Below are 18642 nucleotides of genomic sequence, written 5' to 3' on the forward strand. Positions count from 1 at the left end.
GAAGCATGACGTAATGGGGGGTGTTATCTCTTTTGTCGAAAATCAGCCGTTTTTGCTTGAACATTAACCACTTGGATGTTAATGACAAGGGTAACTTGTCATGCACTGCCCATTCATTTCAATGGAAATCTCATTATATGAGAAGCCTTCCCATTAGCATCCAAGTGGTTAAATGCCTCCAAATGGTATTTATTTAACTTCCCGGGGTGAAGAAACCCTTTTTGAGAACTCAGAGTGAGTAAATTGGCCATTTTCATGCACTTTTAACCATTCCATAAATCTTGTGTTTAGGGCCCCTGGAAGCATGAAAATCACTTAAAACATGCTAATTTTAGCTCTAAAACTGATGATCCACCTACAAATGTGAACTGACGTTCAAAAATAAAACATTTGAAAATGGACCATTTTCCACATTTCTGAAGCATGACGTAATGGGGGGGTGTTATCTCTTTTGTCGAAAATCAGCCGTTTTTGCTTGAACATTAAATGCCTCCAAATGGTATTTAATTAACTTCCCGGGGTGAAGAAACCCTTTTTGAGAACTCAGTGTGAGTAAATTGGCCATTTTCATACACTTTTAACCATTCCATAAATCTTGTGTTTAGGGCCCCTGGAAGCATGAAAATCACTTTAAACATGCTAATTTTAGCTCTAAAACTGATGATCCACCTACAAATGTGAACTGACGATCAAAAATAAAACATTTGAAAACGGACCATTTTCCACATTTCTGAAGCATGATGTAATGGGGGGGTGTTATCTCTTTTGTCAAAAATCTGCCGTTTTTGCTTGAACATTAAATGCCACCAAATGGTATTTAATTAACTTCCTGGGGTGAAGAAACCCTTTTTGAGAACTCAGAGTGAGTAAATTGGCCATTTTCATGTACTTTTAACCATTCCATAAATCTTGTGTTTAGGGCCCCTGGAAGCATGAAAATCACTTTAAACATGCTAATTTTAGCTCTAACACTGATGATCCACCTACAAATGTGAACTGACGTTCAAAAATAAAACATTTGAAAACGGACCATTTTCCACATTTCTGAAGCATGACGTAATGGGGGGGTGTTATCTCTTTTGTCGAAAATCAGCCGTTTTTGCTTGAACATTAAATGCCTCCAAATGGTATTTAATTAACTTCCCGAGCCCCTGGAGGCATGAAAATCACTTTAAACATGCTAATTTTAGCTCTAACACTGATGATCCACCTACAAATGTGAACTGACGTTCAAAAATAAAACATTTGAAAACTGACCATTTTCCACTTTTCTGAAGCATGACGTAATGGGGGGTGTTATCTCTTTTGTCAAAAATCAGCTGTTTTTGCTTGAACATTAAATGCCTCCAAATAGTATTTAAGTCACTTCCCGAGCCCCTGGAAGCATGAAAATCACTTTAAACATGCTAATTTTAGCTCTAACACTGATGATCCATTTACAAATGTGAACTGACGTTCAAAAATAAAACATTTGAAAACGGACCATTTTCCACATTTCTGAAGCATGACGTAATGGGGGGGTGTTATCTCTTTTGTCGAAAATCAGCCGTTTTTGCTTGAACATTAAATGCCTCCAAATGGTATTTAATTAACTTCCCGAGCCCCTGGAGGCATGAAAATCACTTTAAACATGCTAATTTTAGCTCTAACACTGATGATCCACCTACAAATGTGAACTGACGTTCAAAAATAAAACATTTGAAAACTGACCATTTTCCACTTTTCTGAAGCATGACGTAATGGGGGGTGTTATCTCTTTTGTCAAAAATCAGCCGTTTTTGCTTGTACATTAAATGCCTCCACATGGTATTTAATTAACTTCCCGGGGTGAAGAAACCCTTTTTGAGAACTCAGAGTGAGTAAATTGGCCATTTTCATGCACTTTTAACCATTCCATAAATCTTGTGTTTAGGGCCCGTGGAAGCATGAAAATCACTTTAAACATGCTAATTTTAGCTCTAAAACTGGTGATCCACCTACAAATGTGAACTGACGTTCAAAAATAAAACATTTGAAAACGGACCATTTTCCACATTTCTGAAGCATGACGTAATGGGGGGGGGGGGTGGGGTGTTATCTCTTTTGTCAAAAATCAGCTGTTTTTGCTTGAACATTAAATGCCTCCAAATAGTATTTAAGTCACTTCCCGAGCCCCTGGAAGCATGAAAATCACTTTAAACATGCTAATTTTAGCTCTAACACTGATGATCGACCTACAAATGTGAACTGACGTTCAAAAATAAAACATTTGAAAATGGACCATTTTCCACATTTCTGACGCATGACGTAATGGGGGGTGTTATCTCTTTTGTCGAAAATCAGCCGTTTTTGCTTGAACATTAAATGCCTCCAAATGGTATTTAAATAACTTCCCGGGGTGAAGAAACCCTTTTTGAGAACTCAGAGTGAGTAAATTGGCCATTTTCATACACTTTTAACCATTCCATAAATCTTGTGTTTAGGGCCCCTGGAAGCATGAAAATCACTTTAAACATGCTAATTTTAGCTCTAAAACTGATGATCCACCTACAAATGTGAACTGACGATCAAAAATAAAACATTTGAAAACGGACCATTTTCCACATTTCTGAAGCATGATGCAATGGGGGGGGGTGTTATCTCTTTTGTCAAAAATCTGCCGTTTTTGCTTGAACATTAAATGCCACCAAATGGTATTTAATTAACTTCCTGGGGTGAAGAAACCCTTTTTGAGAACTCAGAGTGAGTAAATTGGCCATTTTCATGCACTTTTAACCATTCCATAAATCTTGTGTTTAGGGCCCCTGGAAGCATGAAAATCACTTTAAACATGCTAATTTTAGCTCTAACACTGATGATCCACCTACAAATGTGAACTGACGTTCAAAAATAAAACATTTGAAAACGGACCATTTTCCACATTTCTGAAGCATGACGTAATGGGGGGGTGTTATCTCTTTTGTCGAAAATCAGCCGTTTTTGCTTGAACATTAAATGCCTCCAAATGGTATTTAATTAACTTCCCGAGCCCCTGGAGGCATGAAAATCACTTTAAACATGCTAATTTTAGCTCTAACACTGATGATCCACCTACAAATGTAAACTGACGTTCAAAAATAAAACATTTGAAAACTGACCATTTTCCACTTTTCTGAAGCATGACGTAATGGGGGGGTGTTATCTCTTTTGTCCAAAATCAGCCGTTTTTGCTTGTACATTAAATGCCTCCACATGGTATTTAATTAACTTCCCGGGGTGAAGAAACCCTTTTTGAGAACTCAGAGTGAGTAAATTGGCCATTTTCATGCACTTTTAACCATTCCATAAATCTTGTGTTTAGGGCCCGTGGAAGCATGAAAATCACTTTAAACATGCTAATTTTAGCTCTAAAACTGGTGATCCACCTACAAATGTGAACTGACGTTCAAAAATAAAACATTTGAAAACGGACCATTTTCCACATTTCTGAAGCATGACGTAATGGGGGGGGGGGGGGGGGTGTTATCTCTTTTGTCAAAAATCTGCTGTTTTTGCTTGAACATTAAATGCCTCCAAATAGTATTTAATTCACTTCCCGAGCCCCTGGAAGCATGAAAATCACTTTAAACATGCTAATTTTAGCTCTAAAACTGATGATCCACCTACAAATGTGAACTGACGTTCAAAAAATAAAACATTTGAAAACGGACCATTTTCCACATTCCTGAAGCATGACGTAATTGGGGGGTGTTATCTCTCTTGTCGAAAATCAGCCGTTTTTGCTTGAACATTAAATGCCTCCAAATAGTATTTAATTCACTTCCCGAGCCCCTGGAAGCATGAAAATCACTTTAAACATGCTAATTTTAGCTCTAACACTGAGGATCCACCTACAAATGTGAACTGACGTTAAAAAATAAAACATTTGAAAAAGGAGCATTTTCCACATTTCTGAAGCATGACGTAATGGGGGGTGTTATCTCTTTTGTCGAAAATCAGCCGTTTTTGCTTGAACATTAACCACTTGGATGTTAATGACAAGGGTAACTTGTCATGCACTGCCCATTCATTTCAATGGAAATCTCATTATATGAGAAGCCTTCCCATTAGCATCCAAGTGGTTAAATGCCTCCAAATGGTATTTAATTAACTTCCCGGGGTGAAGAAACCCTTTTTGAGAACTTAGAGTGAGTAAATTGGCCATTTTCATGCACTTTTAACCATTCCATAAATCTTGTGTTTAGGGCCCCTGGAAGCATGAAAATCACTTTAAACATGCTAATTTTAGCTCTAACACTGATGATCCACCTACAAATGTGAACTGACGTTCAAAAATAAAACATTTGAAAACGGACCATTTTCCACATTTCTGAAGCATGACGTAATGGGGGGTGTTATCTCTTTTGTCGAAAATCAGCCGTTTTTGCTTGAACATTAAATGCCTCCAAATGGTATTTATTTCACTTCCCGAGCCCCTGGAAGCATGAAAATCACTTTAAACCTGCTAATTTTAGCTCTAACACTGATGATCCACCTACAAATGTGAACTGACGTTCAAAAATAAAACATTTGAAAACGGACCATTTTCCACATTTCTGAAGCATGACGTAATGGGGGGGTGTTATCTCTTTTGTCGAAAATCAACCGTTTTTGCTCGAACATTAAATGCCTCCAAATGGTATTTAATTAACTTCCCGGGGTGAAGAAACCCTTTTTAAGAACCCAGAGTGAGTAAATTGGCCATTTTCATGCACTTTTAACCATTCCATAAATCTTGTGTTTTGGGCCCCTGGAAGCATGAAAATCACTTTAAACATGCTAATTTTAGCTCTAACACTGATGATCCACCTACAAATGTGAACTGACGCTCAAAAATAAAACATTTGAAAACGGACCATTTTCCACATTTCTGAAGCATGACGTAATGGGGGGTGTTATCTCTTTTGTCTAAAATCAGCCGTTTTTGCTTGAATATTAAATGCCTCCAAATGGTATTTAATTAACTTCCAGGGGTGAAGAAACCCTTTTTGAGAACTCAGAGTGAGTAAATTGGCCATTTTCATGCACATTTAACCGTTCCATAAATCCTGTGTTTAGGGCCCCTGGAAGCATGAAAATCACTTTAAACATTCGAATTTTAGCTCTAACAGTGATGATCCACCTAAAAATGTGAACTGACGTTCAAAAATAAAACATTTGAAAACAGACCATTTTCCACATTTCTGAAGCATGACGTAATGGGGGGGTGTTATCTCTTTTGTCAAAAATCAGCCGTTTTTGCTTGAACATTAAATGCCTCCAAATAGTATTTTATTCACTTCCCGAGCCCCTGGAAGCATGAAAATCACTTTAAACATTCTAATTTTAGCTCTAAAACTGATGATCCACCTACAAATGTGAACTGACGTTAAAAAAAACCATTTGAAAACGGACCATTTTCCACATTTCTGAAGCATGTCGTAATGGGGGGTGTTATCTCTTTTGTCAAAAATCAGCCGTTTTTGCTTGAACATTAAATGCCTCCAAATGGTATTTAATTAACTTCCCGGGGTGAAGAAACCCTTTTTGAGAACTCAGAGTGAGTAAATTGGTCGTTTTCATGCACTTTTAACCATTCCATAAATCTTGTGTTTAGGGCCCCTGGAAGCATGAAAATCACTTTCAACATGCTAATTTTAGCTCTAACACTGATGATCCACCTACAAATGTGAACTGACGTTCAAAAATAAAACATTTGAAAACAGACCATTTTCCACATTTCTGAAGCATGACGTAATGGGGGGGTGTTATCTCTTTTGTCTAAAATCAGCTGTTTTTGCTTGAACATTAAATGCCTCCAAATGGTATTTAATTCACTTCCCGAGCCCGTGGAAGCATGAAAATCACTTTAAACATGCTAATTTTAGCTCTAACACTGATGATCCATTTACAAATGTGAACTGACGTTCAAAAATAAAACATGTGAAAACTGACCATTTTCCACATTTCTGAAGCATGATGTAATGGGGGGGTGTTATCTCTTTTGTCTAAAATCAGCTGTTTTTGCTTGAACATTAAATGCCTCCAAATGGTATTTAATTAACTTCCAGGGGTGAAGAAACCCTTTTTGAGAACTCAGAGTGAGTAAATTGGCCATTTTCATGCACTTTCAACCATTCCATAAATCTTGTGTTTAGGGCCCCTGGAAGCATGAAAATCACTTTAAACATGCTAATTTTAGCTCTAACACTGATGATCCACCTACAAATGTGAACTGACGTTCAAAAATAAAACGTTTGAAAACGGACCATTTTCCACATTTCTGAAGCAAGACCTAATGGGGGGTGTTATCTCTTTTGTCGAAAATCAGCCGTTTTTGCTTGAACATTAAATGCCTCCATATGGTATTTAATTAACTTCCCGGGGTGAAGAAACCCTTTTTGAGAACTCAGAGTGAGTAAATTGGCCATTTTCATGCACTTTTAACCATTCTATAAATCTTGTGTTTAGGGCCCCTGGAAGCATGAAAATCACTTCAAACATTCTAATTTTAGCTCTAACACTGATGATCCACCTACAAATGTGAACTGACGTTCAAAAATAAAACATTTGTAAACGGACCATTTTCCACATTTCTGAAGCATGACGTAATGGTGGGGTGTTATCTCTTTTGTCGAAAATCAGCCGTTTTTGCTTGAACATTAAATGCCTCCAAATGGTATTTAATTAACTTCCCGGGGTGAAGAAACCCTTTTTTAGAACTTAGAGTGAGTAAATTTGGCCATTTTCATGCACTTTTAACCATTCCATAAATCTTGTGTTTAGGGCCCCTGGAAGCATGAAAATCACTTTAAACATGCAAATTTTAGCTCTAAAACTGATGTTCCACCTACAAATGTGAACTGACGTTCAAAAATAAAACATTTGAAAACGGACCATTTTCCACATTTCTGAAGCATGATGTAATGGGGAGGTGTTATCTCTTTTGTCAAAAATCTGCCGTTTTTGCTTGAACATTAAATGCCTCCAAATGGTATTTAATTAACTTCCTGGGGTGAAGAAACCCTTTTTGAGAACTCAGAGTGAGTAAATTGGCCATTTTCATGCACTTTTAACCATTCCATAAATCTTGTGTTTAGGGCCCCTGGAAGCATGAAAATCACTTTAAACATGCTAAATTAGCTCTAACACTGATGATCCACCTACAAATGTGAACTGATGTTAAAAAATAAAACATTTGAAAACGGACCATTTTCCACATTTCTGAAGCATGACGTAATGGGGGGGGGGGTGTTATCTCTTTTGTCGAAAATCAGCCGTTTTTGCTTGAACATTAAATGCCTCCAAATGGTATTTAATTCACTTCCCGGGCCCGTGGAAGCATGAAAATCACTTTAAACATGCTAATTTTAGCTCTAACACTGATGATCCATTTACAAATGTGAACTGACGTTCAAAAATAAAACATGTGAAAACGGACACTTTTTCCACATTTCTGAAGCATGACGTAATGGGGGGTGTTATCTCTTTTGTCTAAAATCAGCCGTTTTTGCTTGAATATTAAATGCCTCCAAATGGTATTTAATTAACTTCCAGGGGTGAAGAAACCCTTTTTGAGAACTCAGAGTGAGTAAATTGGCCATTTTCATGCACATTTAACCATTCCATAAATCTTGTGTTTAGGGCCCCTGGAAGCATGAAAATCACTTTCAACATGCTAATTTTAGCTCTAACACTGATGATCCACCTACAAATGTGAACTGACGTTCAAAAACAAAACATTTGAAAACAGACCATTTTCCACATTTCTGAAGCATGACGTAATGGGGGGGTGTTATCTCTCTTGTCGAAAATCAGCCGTTTTTGCTTGAACATTAAATGCCTCCAAATAGTATTTAATTCACTTCCCGAGCCCCTGGAAGCATGAAAATCACTTTAAACATGCTAATTTTAGCTCTAACACTGAGGATCCACCTACAAATGTGAACTGACGTTAAAAAATAAAACATTTGAAAAAGGAGCATTTTCCACATTTCTGAAGCATGACGTAATGGGGGGTGTTATCTCTTTTGTCGAAAATCAGCCGTTTTTGCTTGAACATTAACCACTTGGATGTTAATGACAAGGGTAACTTGTCATGCACTGCCCATTCATTTCAATGGAAATCTCATTATATGAGAAGCCTTCCCATTAGCATCCAAGTGGTTAAATGCCTCCAAATGGTATTTATTTAACTTCCCGGGGTGAAGAAACCCTTTTTGAGAACTCAGAGTGAGTAAATTGGCCATTTTCATGCACTTTTAACCATTCCATAAATCTTGTGTTTAGGGCCCCTGGAAGCATGAAAATCACTTAAAACATGCTAATTTTAGCTCTAAAACTGATGATCCACCTACAAATGTGAACTGACGTTCAAAAATAAAACATGTGAAAATGGACCATTTTCCACATTTCTGAAGCATGACGTAATGGGGGGGTGTTATCTCTTTTGTCGAAAATCAGCCGTTTTTGCTTGAACATTAAATGCCTCCAAATGGTATTTAATTAACTTCCCGGGGTGAAGAAACCCTTTTTGAGAACTCAGTGTGAGTAAATTGGCCATTTTCATACACTTTTAACCATTCCATAAATCTTGTGTTTAGGGCCCCTGGAAGCATGAAAATCACTTTAAACATGCTAATTTTAGCTCTAAAACTGATGATCCACCTACAAATGTGAACTGACGATCAAAAATAAAACATTTGAAAACGGACCATTTTCCACATTTCTGAAGCATGATGTAATGGGGGGGTGTTATCTCTTTTGTCAAAAATCTGCCGTTTTTGCTTGAACATTAAATGCCACCAAATGGTATTTAATTAACTTCCTGGGGTGAAGAAACCCTTTTTGAGAACTCAGAGTGAGTAAATTGGCCATTTTCATGTACTTTTAACCATTCCATAAATCTTGTGTTTAGGGCCCCTGGAAGCATGAAAATCACTTTAAACATGCTAATTTTAGCTCTAACACTGATGATCCACCTACAAATGTGAACTGACGTTCAAAAATAAAACATTTGAAAACGGACCATTTTCCACATTTCTGAAGCATGACGTAATGGGGGGGTGTTATCTCTTTTGTCGAAAATCAGCCGTTTTTGCTTGAACATTAAATGCCTCCAAATGGTATTTAATTAACTTCCCGAGCCCCTGGAGGCATGAAAATCACTTTAAACATGCTAATTTTAGCTCTAACACTGATGATCCACCTACAAATGTGAACTGACGTTCAAAAATAAAACATTTGAAAACTGACCATTTTCCACTTTTCTGAAGCATGACGTAATGGGGGGTGTTATCTCTTTTGTCAAAAATCAGCTGTTTTTGCTTGAACATTAAATGCCTCCAAATAGTATTTAAGTCACTTCCCGAGCCCCTGGAAGCATGAAAATCACTTTAAACATGCTAATTTTAGCTCTAACACTGATGATCCATTTACAAATGTGAACTGACGTTCAAAAATAAAACATTTGAAAACGGACCATTTTCCACATTTCTGAAGCATGACGTAATGGGGGGGTGTTATCTCTTTTGTCGAAAATCAGCCGTTTTTGCTTGAACATTAAATGCCTCCAAATGGTATTTAATTAACTTCCCGAGCCCCTGGAGGCATGAAAATCACTTTAAACATGCTAATTTTAGCTCTAACACTGATGATCCACCTACAAATGTGAACTGACGTTCAAAAATAAAACATTTGAAAACTGACCATTTTCCACTTTTCTGAAGCATGACGTAATGGGGGGTGTTATCTCTTTTGTCAAAAATCAGCCGTTTTTGCTTGTACATTAAATGCCTCCACATGGTATTTAATTAACTTCCCGGGGTGAAGAAACCCTTTTTGAGAACTCAGAGTGAGTAAATTGGCCATTTTCATGCACTTTTAACCATTCCATAAATCTTGTGTTTAGGGCCCGTGGAAGCATGAAAATCACTTTAAACATGCTAATTTTAGCTCTAAAACTGGTGATCCACCTACAAATGTGAACTGACGTTCAAAAATAAAACATTTGAAAACGGACCATTTTCCACATTTCTGAAGCATGACGTAATGGGGGGGGGGGGTGGGGTGTTATCTCTTTTGTCAAAAATCAGCTGTTTTTGCTTGAACATTAAATGCCTCCAAATAGTATTTAAGTCACTTCCCGAGCCCCTGGAAGCATGAAAATCACTTTAAACATGCTAATTTTAGCTCTAACACTGATGATCGACCTACAAATGTGAACTGACGTTCAAAAATAAAACATTTGAAAATGGACCATTTTCCACATTTCTGACGCATGACGTAATGGGGGGTGTTATCTCTTTTGTCGAAAATCAGCCGTTTTTGCTTGAACATTAAATGCCTCCAAATGGTATTTAAATAACTTCCCGGGGTGAAGAAACCCTTTTTGAGAACTCAGAGTGAGTAAATTGGCCATTTTCATACACTTTTAACCATTCCATAAATCTTGTGTTTAGGGCCCCTGGAAGCATGAAAATCACTTTAAACATGCTAATTTTAGCTCTAAAACTGATGATCCACCTACAAATGTGAACTGACGATCAAAAATAAAACATTTGAAAACGGACCATTTTCCACATTTCTGAAGCATGATGCAATGGGGGGGGGTGTTATCTCTTTTGTCAAAAATCTGCCGTTTTTGCTTGAACATTAAATGCCACCAAATGGTATTTAATTAACTTCCTGGGGTGAAGAAACCCTTTTTGAGAACTCAGAGTGAGTAAATTGGCCATTTTCATGCACTTTTAACCATTCCATAAATCTTGTGTTTAGGGCCCCTGGAAGCATGAAAATCACTTTAAACATGCTAATTTTAGCTCTAACACTGATGATCCACCTACAAATGTGAACTGACGTTCAAAAATAAAACATTTGAAAACGGACCATTTTCCACATTTCTGAAGCATGACGTAATGGGGGGGTGTTATCTCTTTTGTCGAAAATCAGCCGTTTTTGCTTGAACATTAAATGCCTCCAAATGGTATTTAATTAACTTCCCGAGCCCCTGGAGGCATGAAAATCACTTTAAACATGCTAATTTTAGCTCTAACACTGATGATCCACCTACAAATGTAAACTGACGTTCAAAAATAAAACATTTGAAAACTGACCATTTTCCACTTTTCTGAAGCATGACGTAATGGGGGGGTGTTATCTCTTTTGTCCAAAATCAGCCGTTTTTGCTTGTACATTAAATGCCTCCACATGGTATTTAATTAACTTCCCGGGGTGAAGAAACCCTTTTTGAGAACTCAGAGTGAGTAAATTGGCCATTTTCATGCACTTTTAACCATTCCATAAATCTTGTGTTTAGGGCCCGTGGAAGCATGAAAATCACTTTAAACATGCTAATTTTAGCTCTAAAACTGGTGATCCACCTACAAATGTGAACTGACGTTCAAAAATAAAACATTTGAAAACGGACCATTTTCCACATTTCTGAAGCATGACGTAATGGGGGGGGGGGGGGGGGTGTTATCTCTTTTGTCAAAAATCTGCTGTTTTTGCTTGAACATTAAATGCCTCCAAATAGTATTTAATTCACTTCCCGAGCCCCTGGAAGCATGAAAATCACTTTAAACATGCTAATTTTAGCTCTAAAACTGATGATCCACCTACAAATGTGAACTGACGTTCAAAAAATAAAACATTTGAAAACGGACCATTTTCCACATTCCTGAAGCATGACGTAATTGGGGGGTGTTATCTCTCTTGTCGAAAATCAGCCGTTTTTGCTTGAACATTAAATGCCTCCAAATAGTATTTAATTCACTTCCCGAGCCCCTGGAAGCATGAAAATCACTTTAAACATGCTAATTTTAGCTCTAACACTGAGGATCCACCTACAAATGTGAACTGACGTTAAAAAATAAAACATTTGAAAAAGGAGCATTTTCCACATTTCTGAAGCATGACGTAATGGGGGGTGTTATCTCTTTTGTCGAAAATCAGCCGTTTTTGCTTGAACATTAACCACTTGGATGTTAATGACAAGGGTAACTTGTCATGCACTGCCCATTCATTTCAATGGAAATCTCATTATATGAGAAGCCTTCCCATTAGCATCCAAGTGGTTAAATGCCTCCAAATGGTATTTAATTAACTTCCCGGGGTGAAGAAACCCTTTTTGAGAACTTAGAGTGAGTAAATTGGCCATTTTCATGCACTTTTAACCATTCCATAAATCTTGTGTTTAGGGCCCCTGGAAGCATGAAAATCACTTTAAACATGCTAATTTTAGCTCTAACACTGATGATCCACCTACAAATGTGAACTGACGTTCAAAAATAAAACATTTGAAAACGGACCATTTTCCACATTTCTGAAGCATGACGTAATGGGGGGTGTTATCTCTTTTGTCGAAAATCAGCCGTTTTTGCTTGAACATTAAATGCCTCCAAATGGTATTTAATTAACTTCCCGGGGTGAAGAAACCCTTTTTGAGAACTCAGAGTGAGTAAATTGGTCATTTTCATGCACTTTTAACCATTCCATAAATCTTGTGTTTAGGGCCCCTGGAAGCATGAAAATCACTTTCAACATGCTAATTTTAGCTCTAACACTGATGATCCACCTACAAATGTGAACTGACGTTCAAAAATAAAACATTTGTAAACGGACCATTTTCCACATTTCTGAAGCATGACGTAATGGGGGGGTGTTATCTCTTTTGTCGAAAATCAGCCGTTTTTGCTTGAACATTAAATGCCTCCAAATGGTATTTAATTCACTTCCCGAGCCCGTGGAAGCATGAAAATCACTTTAAACATGCTAATTTTAGCTCTAACACTGATGATCCATTTACAAATGTGAACTGACGTTCAAAAATAAAACATGTGAAAACGGACCATTTTCCACATTTCTGAAGCATGACGTAATGGGGGGGTGTTATCTCTTTTGTCTAAAATCAGCTGTTTTTGCTTGAACATTAAATGCCTCCAAATGGTATTTAATTAACTTCCAGGGGTGAAGAAACCCTTTTTGAGAACTCAGAGTGAGTAAATTGGCCATTTTCATGCACATTTAACCATTCCATAAATCTTGTGTTTGGGGCCCCTGGAAGCATGAAAATCACTTTAAACATGCTAATTTTAGCTCTAACACTGATGATCCACCTACAAATGTGAACTGACGTTCAAAAATAAAACATTTGAAAACGGACCATTTTCCACATTTCTGAAGCATGACGCAATGGGGGGGTGTTATCTCTTTTGTCAAAAATCAGCAGTTTTTGCTTGAATATTAAATGCCTCCAAATAGTATTTTATTCACTTCCCGAGCCCCTGGAAGCATGAAAATCACTTTAAACATGCTAATTTTAGCTCTAAAACTGATGATCCACCTACAAATGTGAACTGACGTTCAAAAATAAAACATTTGAAAACGGACCATTTTCCACATTTCTGAAGCATGATGTAATTGTCGGAAATCAGCCGTTTTTGCTTGAACATTAAATGCCTCCAAATCGTATTTAATTAAGTTCCCGGGGTGAAGAAACCCTTTTTGAGAACTCAGAGTGAGTAAATTGGCCATTTTCATGCACTTTTAACCATTCCATAAATCTTGTGTTTAGGGCCCCTGGAAGCATGAAAATCACTTTAAACATGCTAATTTTAGCTCTAACACTGATGATCCACCTACAAATGTGAACTCACGTTCAAAAATAAAACGTTTGAAAACGGACCATTTTCCACATTTCTGAAGCATGACGTAATGGGGGGTGTTATCTCTTTTGTCGAAAATCAGCCGTTTTTGCTTGAACATTAAAAGCCTCCAAATGGTATTTAATCAACTTCCCGGGGTGAAGAAACCCTTTTTGAGAACTCAGAGTGAGTAAATTGGCCATTTTCATGCACTTTTAACCATTCTATAAATCTTGTGTTTAGGGCCCCTGGAAGCATGAAAATCACTTTAAACATTCTAATTTTAGCTCTAACACTGATGATCCACCTACAAATGTGAACTGACGTTCAAAAATAAAACATTTGTAAACGGACCATTTTCCACATTTCTGAAGCATGACGTAATGGGGGGGTGTTATCTCTTTTGTCGAAAATCAGCCGTTTTTGCTTGAACATTAAATGCCTCCAAATGGTATTTAATTAACTTCCCGGGGTGAAGAAACCCTTTTTTAGAACTTAGAGTGAGTAAATTTGGCCATTTTCATGCACTTTTAACCATTCCATAAATCTTGTGTTTAGGGCCCCTGGAAGCATGAAAATCACTTTAAACATGCTAAATTAGCTCTAACACTGATGATCCACCTACAAATGTGAACTGATGTTAAAAAATAAAACATTTGAAAACGGACCATTTTCCACATTTCTGAAGCATGACGTAATGGGGGGGGTGGTGTTATCTCTTTTGTCGAAAATCAGCCGTTTTTGCTTGAACATTAAATGCCTCCAAATGGTATTTAATTCACTTCCCGGGCCCGTGGAAGCATGAAAATCACTTTAAACATGCTAATTTTAGCTCTAACACTGATGATCCATTTACAAATGTGAACTGACGTTCAAAAATAAAACATGTGAAAACGGACACTTTTTCCACATTTCTGAAGCATGACGTAATGGGGGGTGTTATCTCTTTTGTCTAAAATCAGCCGTTTTTGCTTGAATATTAAATGCCTCCAAATGGTATTTAATTAACTTCCAGGGGTGAAGAAACCCTTTTTGAGAACTCAGAGTGAGTAAATTGGCCATTTTCATGCACATTTAACCATTCCATAAATCTTGTGTTTAGGGCCCCTGGAAGCATGAAAATCACTTTCAACATGCTAATTTTAGCTCTAACACTGATGATCCACCTACAAATGTGAACTGACGTTCAAAAACAAAACATTTGAAAACAGACCATTTTCCACATTTCTGAAGCATGACGTAATGGGGGGGTGTTATCTCTCTTGTCGAAAATCAGCCGTTTTTGCTTGAACATTAAATGCCTCCAAATAGTATTTAATTCACTTCCCGAGCCCCTGGAAGCATGAAAATCACTTTAAACATGCTAATTTTAGCTCTAAAACTGAGGATCCACCTACAAATGTGAACTGACGTTCAAAAATAAAACATTTGAAAACGGACCATTTTCCACATTTCTGAAGCATGATGTAATTGTCGGAAATCAGCCGTTTTTGCTTGAACATTAAATGCCTCCAAATCGTATTTAATTAAGTTCCCGGGGTGAAGAAACCCTTTTTGAGAACTCAGAGTGAGTAAATTGGCCATTTTCATGCACTTTTAACCATTCCATAAATCTTGTGTTTAGGGCCCCTGGAAGCATGAAAATCACTTTAAACATGCTAATTTTAGCTCTAACACTGATGATCCACCTACAAATGTGAACTCACGTTCAAAAATAAAACGTTTGAAAACGGACCATTTTCCACATTTCTGAAGCATGACGTAATGGGGGGTGTTATCTCTTTTGTCGAAAATCAGCCGTTTTTGCTTGAACATTAAAAGCCTCCAAATGGTATTTAATCAACTTCCCGGGGTGAAGAAACCCTTTTTGAGAACTCAGAGTGAGTAAATTGGCCATTTTCATGCACTTTTAACCATTCTATAAATCTTGTGTTTAGGGCCCCTGGAAGCATGAAAATCACTTTAAACATTCTAATTTTAGCTCTAACACTGATGATCCACCTACAAATGTGAACTGACGTTCAAAAATAAAACATTTGTAAACGGACCATTTTCCACATTTCTGAAGCATGACGTAATGGGGGGGTGTTATCTCTTTTGTCGAAAATCAGCCGTTTTTGCTTGAACATTAAATGCCTCCAAATGGTATTTAATTAACTTCCCGGGGTGAAGAAACCCTTTTTTAGAACTTAGAGTGAGTAAATTTGGCCATTTTCATGCACTTTTAACCATTCCATAAATCTTGTGTTTAGGGCCCCTGGAAGCATGAAAATCACTTTAAACATGCTAAATTAGCTCTAACACTGATGATCCACCTACAAATGTGAACTGATGTTAAAAAATAAAACATTTGAAAACGGACCATTTTCCACATTTCTGAAGCATGACGTAATGGGGGGGGTGGTGTTATCTCTTTTGTCGAAAATCAGCCGTTTTTGCTTGAACATTAAATGCCTCCAAATGGTATTTAATTCACTTCCCGGGCCAGTGGAAGCATGAAAATCACTTTAAACATGCTAATTTTAGCTCTAACACTGATGATCCATTTACAAATGTGAACTGACGTTCAAAAATAAAACATGTGAAAACGGACACTTTTTCCACATTTCTGAAGCATGACGTAATGGGGGGTGTTATCTCTTTTGTCTAAAATCAGCCGTTTTTGCTTGAATATTAAATGCCTCCAAATGGTATTTAATTAACTTCCAGGGGTGAAGAAACCCTTTTTGAGAACTCAGAGTGAGTAAATTGGCCATTTTCATGCACATTTAACCATTCCATAAATCTTGTGTTTAGGGCCCCTGGAAGCATGAAAATCACTTTCAACATGCTAATTTTAGCTCTAACACTGATGATCCACCTACAAATGTGAACTGACGTTCAAAAACAAAACATTTGAAAACAGACCATTTTCCACATTTCTGAAGCATGACGTAATGGGGGGGTGTTATCTCTCTTGTCGAAAATCAGCCGTTTTTGCTTGAACATTAAATGCCTCCAAATAGTATTTAATTCACTTCCCGAGCCCCTGGAAGCATGAAAATCACTTTAAACATGCTAATTTTAGCTCTAACACTGAGGATCCACCTACAAATGTGAACTGACGTTAAAAAATAAAACATTTGAAAAAGGAGCATTTTCCACATTTCTGAAGCATGACGTAATGGGGGGTGTTATCTCTTTTGTCGAAAATCAGCCGTTTTTGCTTGAACATTAACCACTTGGATGTTAATGACAAGGGTAACTTGTCATGCACTGCCCATTCATTTCAATGGAAATCTCATTATATGAGAAGCCTTCCCATTAGCATCCAAGTGGTTAAATGCCTCCAAATGGTATTTATTTAACTTCCCGGGGTGAAGAAACCCTTTTTGTGAACTCAGAGTGAGTAAATTGGCCATTTTCATGCACTTTTAACCATTCCATAAATCTTGTGTTTAGGGCCCCTGGAAGCATGAAAATCACTTAAAACATGCTAATTTTAGCTCTAAAACTTATGATCCACCTACAAATGTGAACTGACGTTCAAAAATAAAACATTTGAAAATGGACCATTTTCCACATTTCTGAAGCATGACGTAATGGGGGGGTGTTATCTCTTTTGTCGAAAATCAGCCGTTTTTGCTTGAACATTAAATGCCTCCAAATGGTATTTAATTAACTTCCCGGGGTGAAGAAACCCTTTTTGAGAACTCAGTGTGAGTAAATTGGCCATTTTCATACACTTTTAACCATTCCATAAATCTTGTGTTTAGGGCCCCTGGAAGCATGAAAATCACTTTAAACATGCTAATTTTAGCTCTAAAACTGATGATCCACCTACAAATGTGAACTGACGATCAAAAATAAAACATTTGAAAACGGACCATTTTCCACATTTCTGAAGCATGATGTAATGGGGGGGTGTTATCTCTTTTGTCAAAAATCTGCCGTTTTTGCTTGAACATTAAATGCCACCAAATGGTATTTAATTAACTTCCTGGGGTGAAGAAACCCTTTTTGAGAACTCAGAGTGAGTAAATTGGCCATTTTCATGTACTTTTAACCATTCCATAAATCTTGTGTTTAGGGCCCCTGGAAGCATGAAAATCACTTTAAACATGCTAATTTTAGCTCTAACACTGATGATCCACCTACAAATGTGAACTGACGTTCAAAAATAAAACATTTGAAAACGGACCATTTTCCACATTTCTGAAGCATGACGTAATGGGGGGGTGTTATCTCTTTTGTCGAAAATCAGCCGTTTTTGCTTGAACATTAAATGCCTCCAAATGGTATTTAATTAACTTCCCGAGCCCCTGGAGGCATGAAAATCACTTTAAACATGCTAATTTTAGCTCTAACACTGATGATCCACCTACAAATGTGAACTGACGTTCAAAAATAAAACATTTGAAAACTGACCATTTTCCACTTTTCTGAAGCATGACCTAATGGGGGGTGTTATCTCTTTTGTCAAAAATCAGCTGTTTTTGCTTGAACATTAAATGCCTCCAAATAGTATTTAAGTCACTTCCCGAGCCCCTGGAAGCATGAAAATCACTTTAAACATGCTAATTTTAGCTCTAACACTGATGATCCATTTACAAATGTGAACTGACGTTCAAAAATAAAACATTTGAAAACGGACCATTTTCCACATTTCTGAAGCATGACGTAATGGGGGGGTGTTATCTCTTTTGTCGAAAATCAGCCGTTTTTGCTTGAACATTAAATGCCTCCAAATGGTATTTAATTAACTTCCCGAGCCCCTGGAGGCATGAAAATCACTTTAAACATGCTAATTTTAGCTCTAACACTGATGATCCACCTACAAATGTGAACTGACGTTCAAAAATAAAACATTTGAAAACTGACCATTTTCCACTTTTCTGAAGCATGACGTAATGGGGGGTGTTATCTCTTTTGTCAAAAATCAGCCGTTTTTGCTTGTACATTAAATGCCTCCACATGGTATTTAATTAACTTCCCGGGGTGAAGAAACCCTTTTTGAGAACTCAGAGTGAGTAAATTGGCC

Source organism: Lissotriton vulgaris, unplaced genomic scaffold (genome assembly GCF_964263255.1).
Source record: "Lissotriton vulgaris unplaced genomic scaffold, aLisVul1.2 SCAFFOLD_1189, whole genome shotgun sequence".
Classification (NCBI taxonomy): domain Eukaryota; kingdom Metazoa; phylum Chordata; class Amphibia; order Caudata; family Salamandridae; genus Lissotriton; species Lissotriton vulgaris.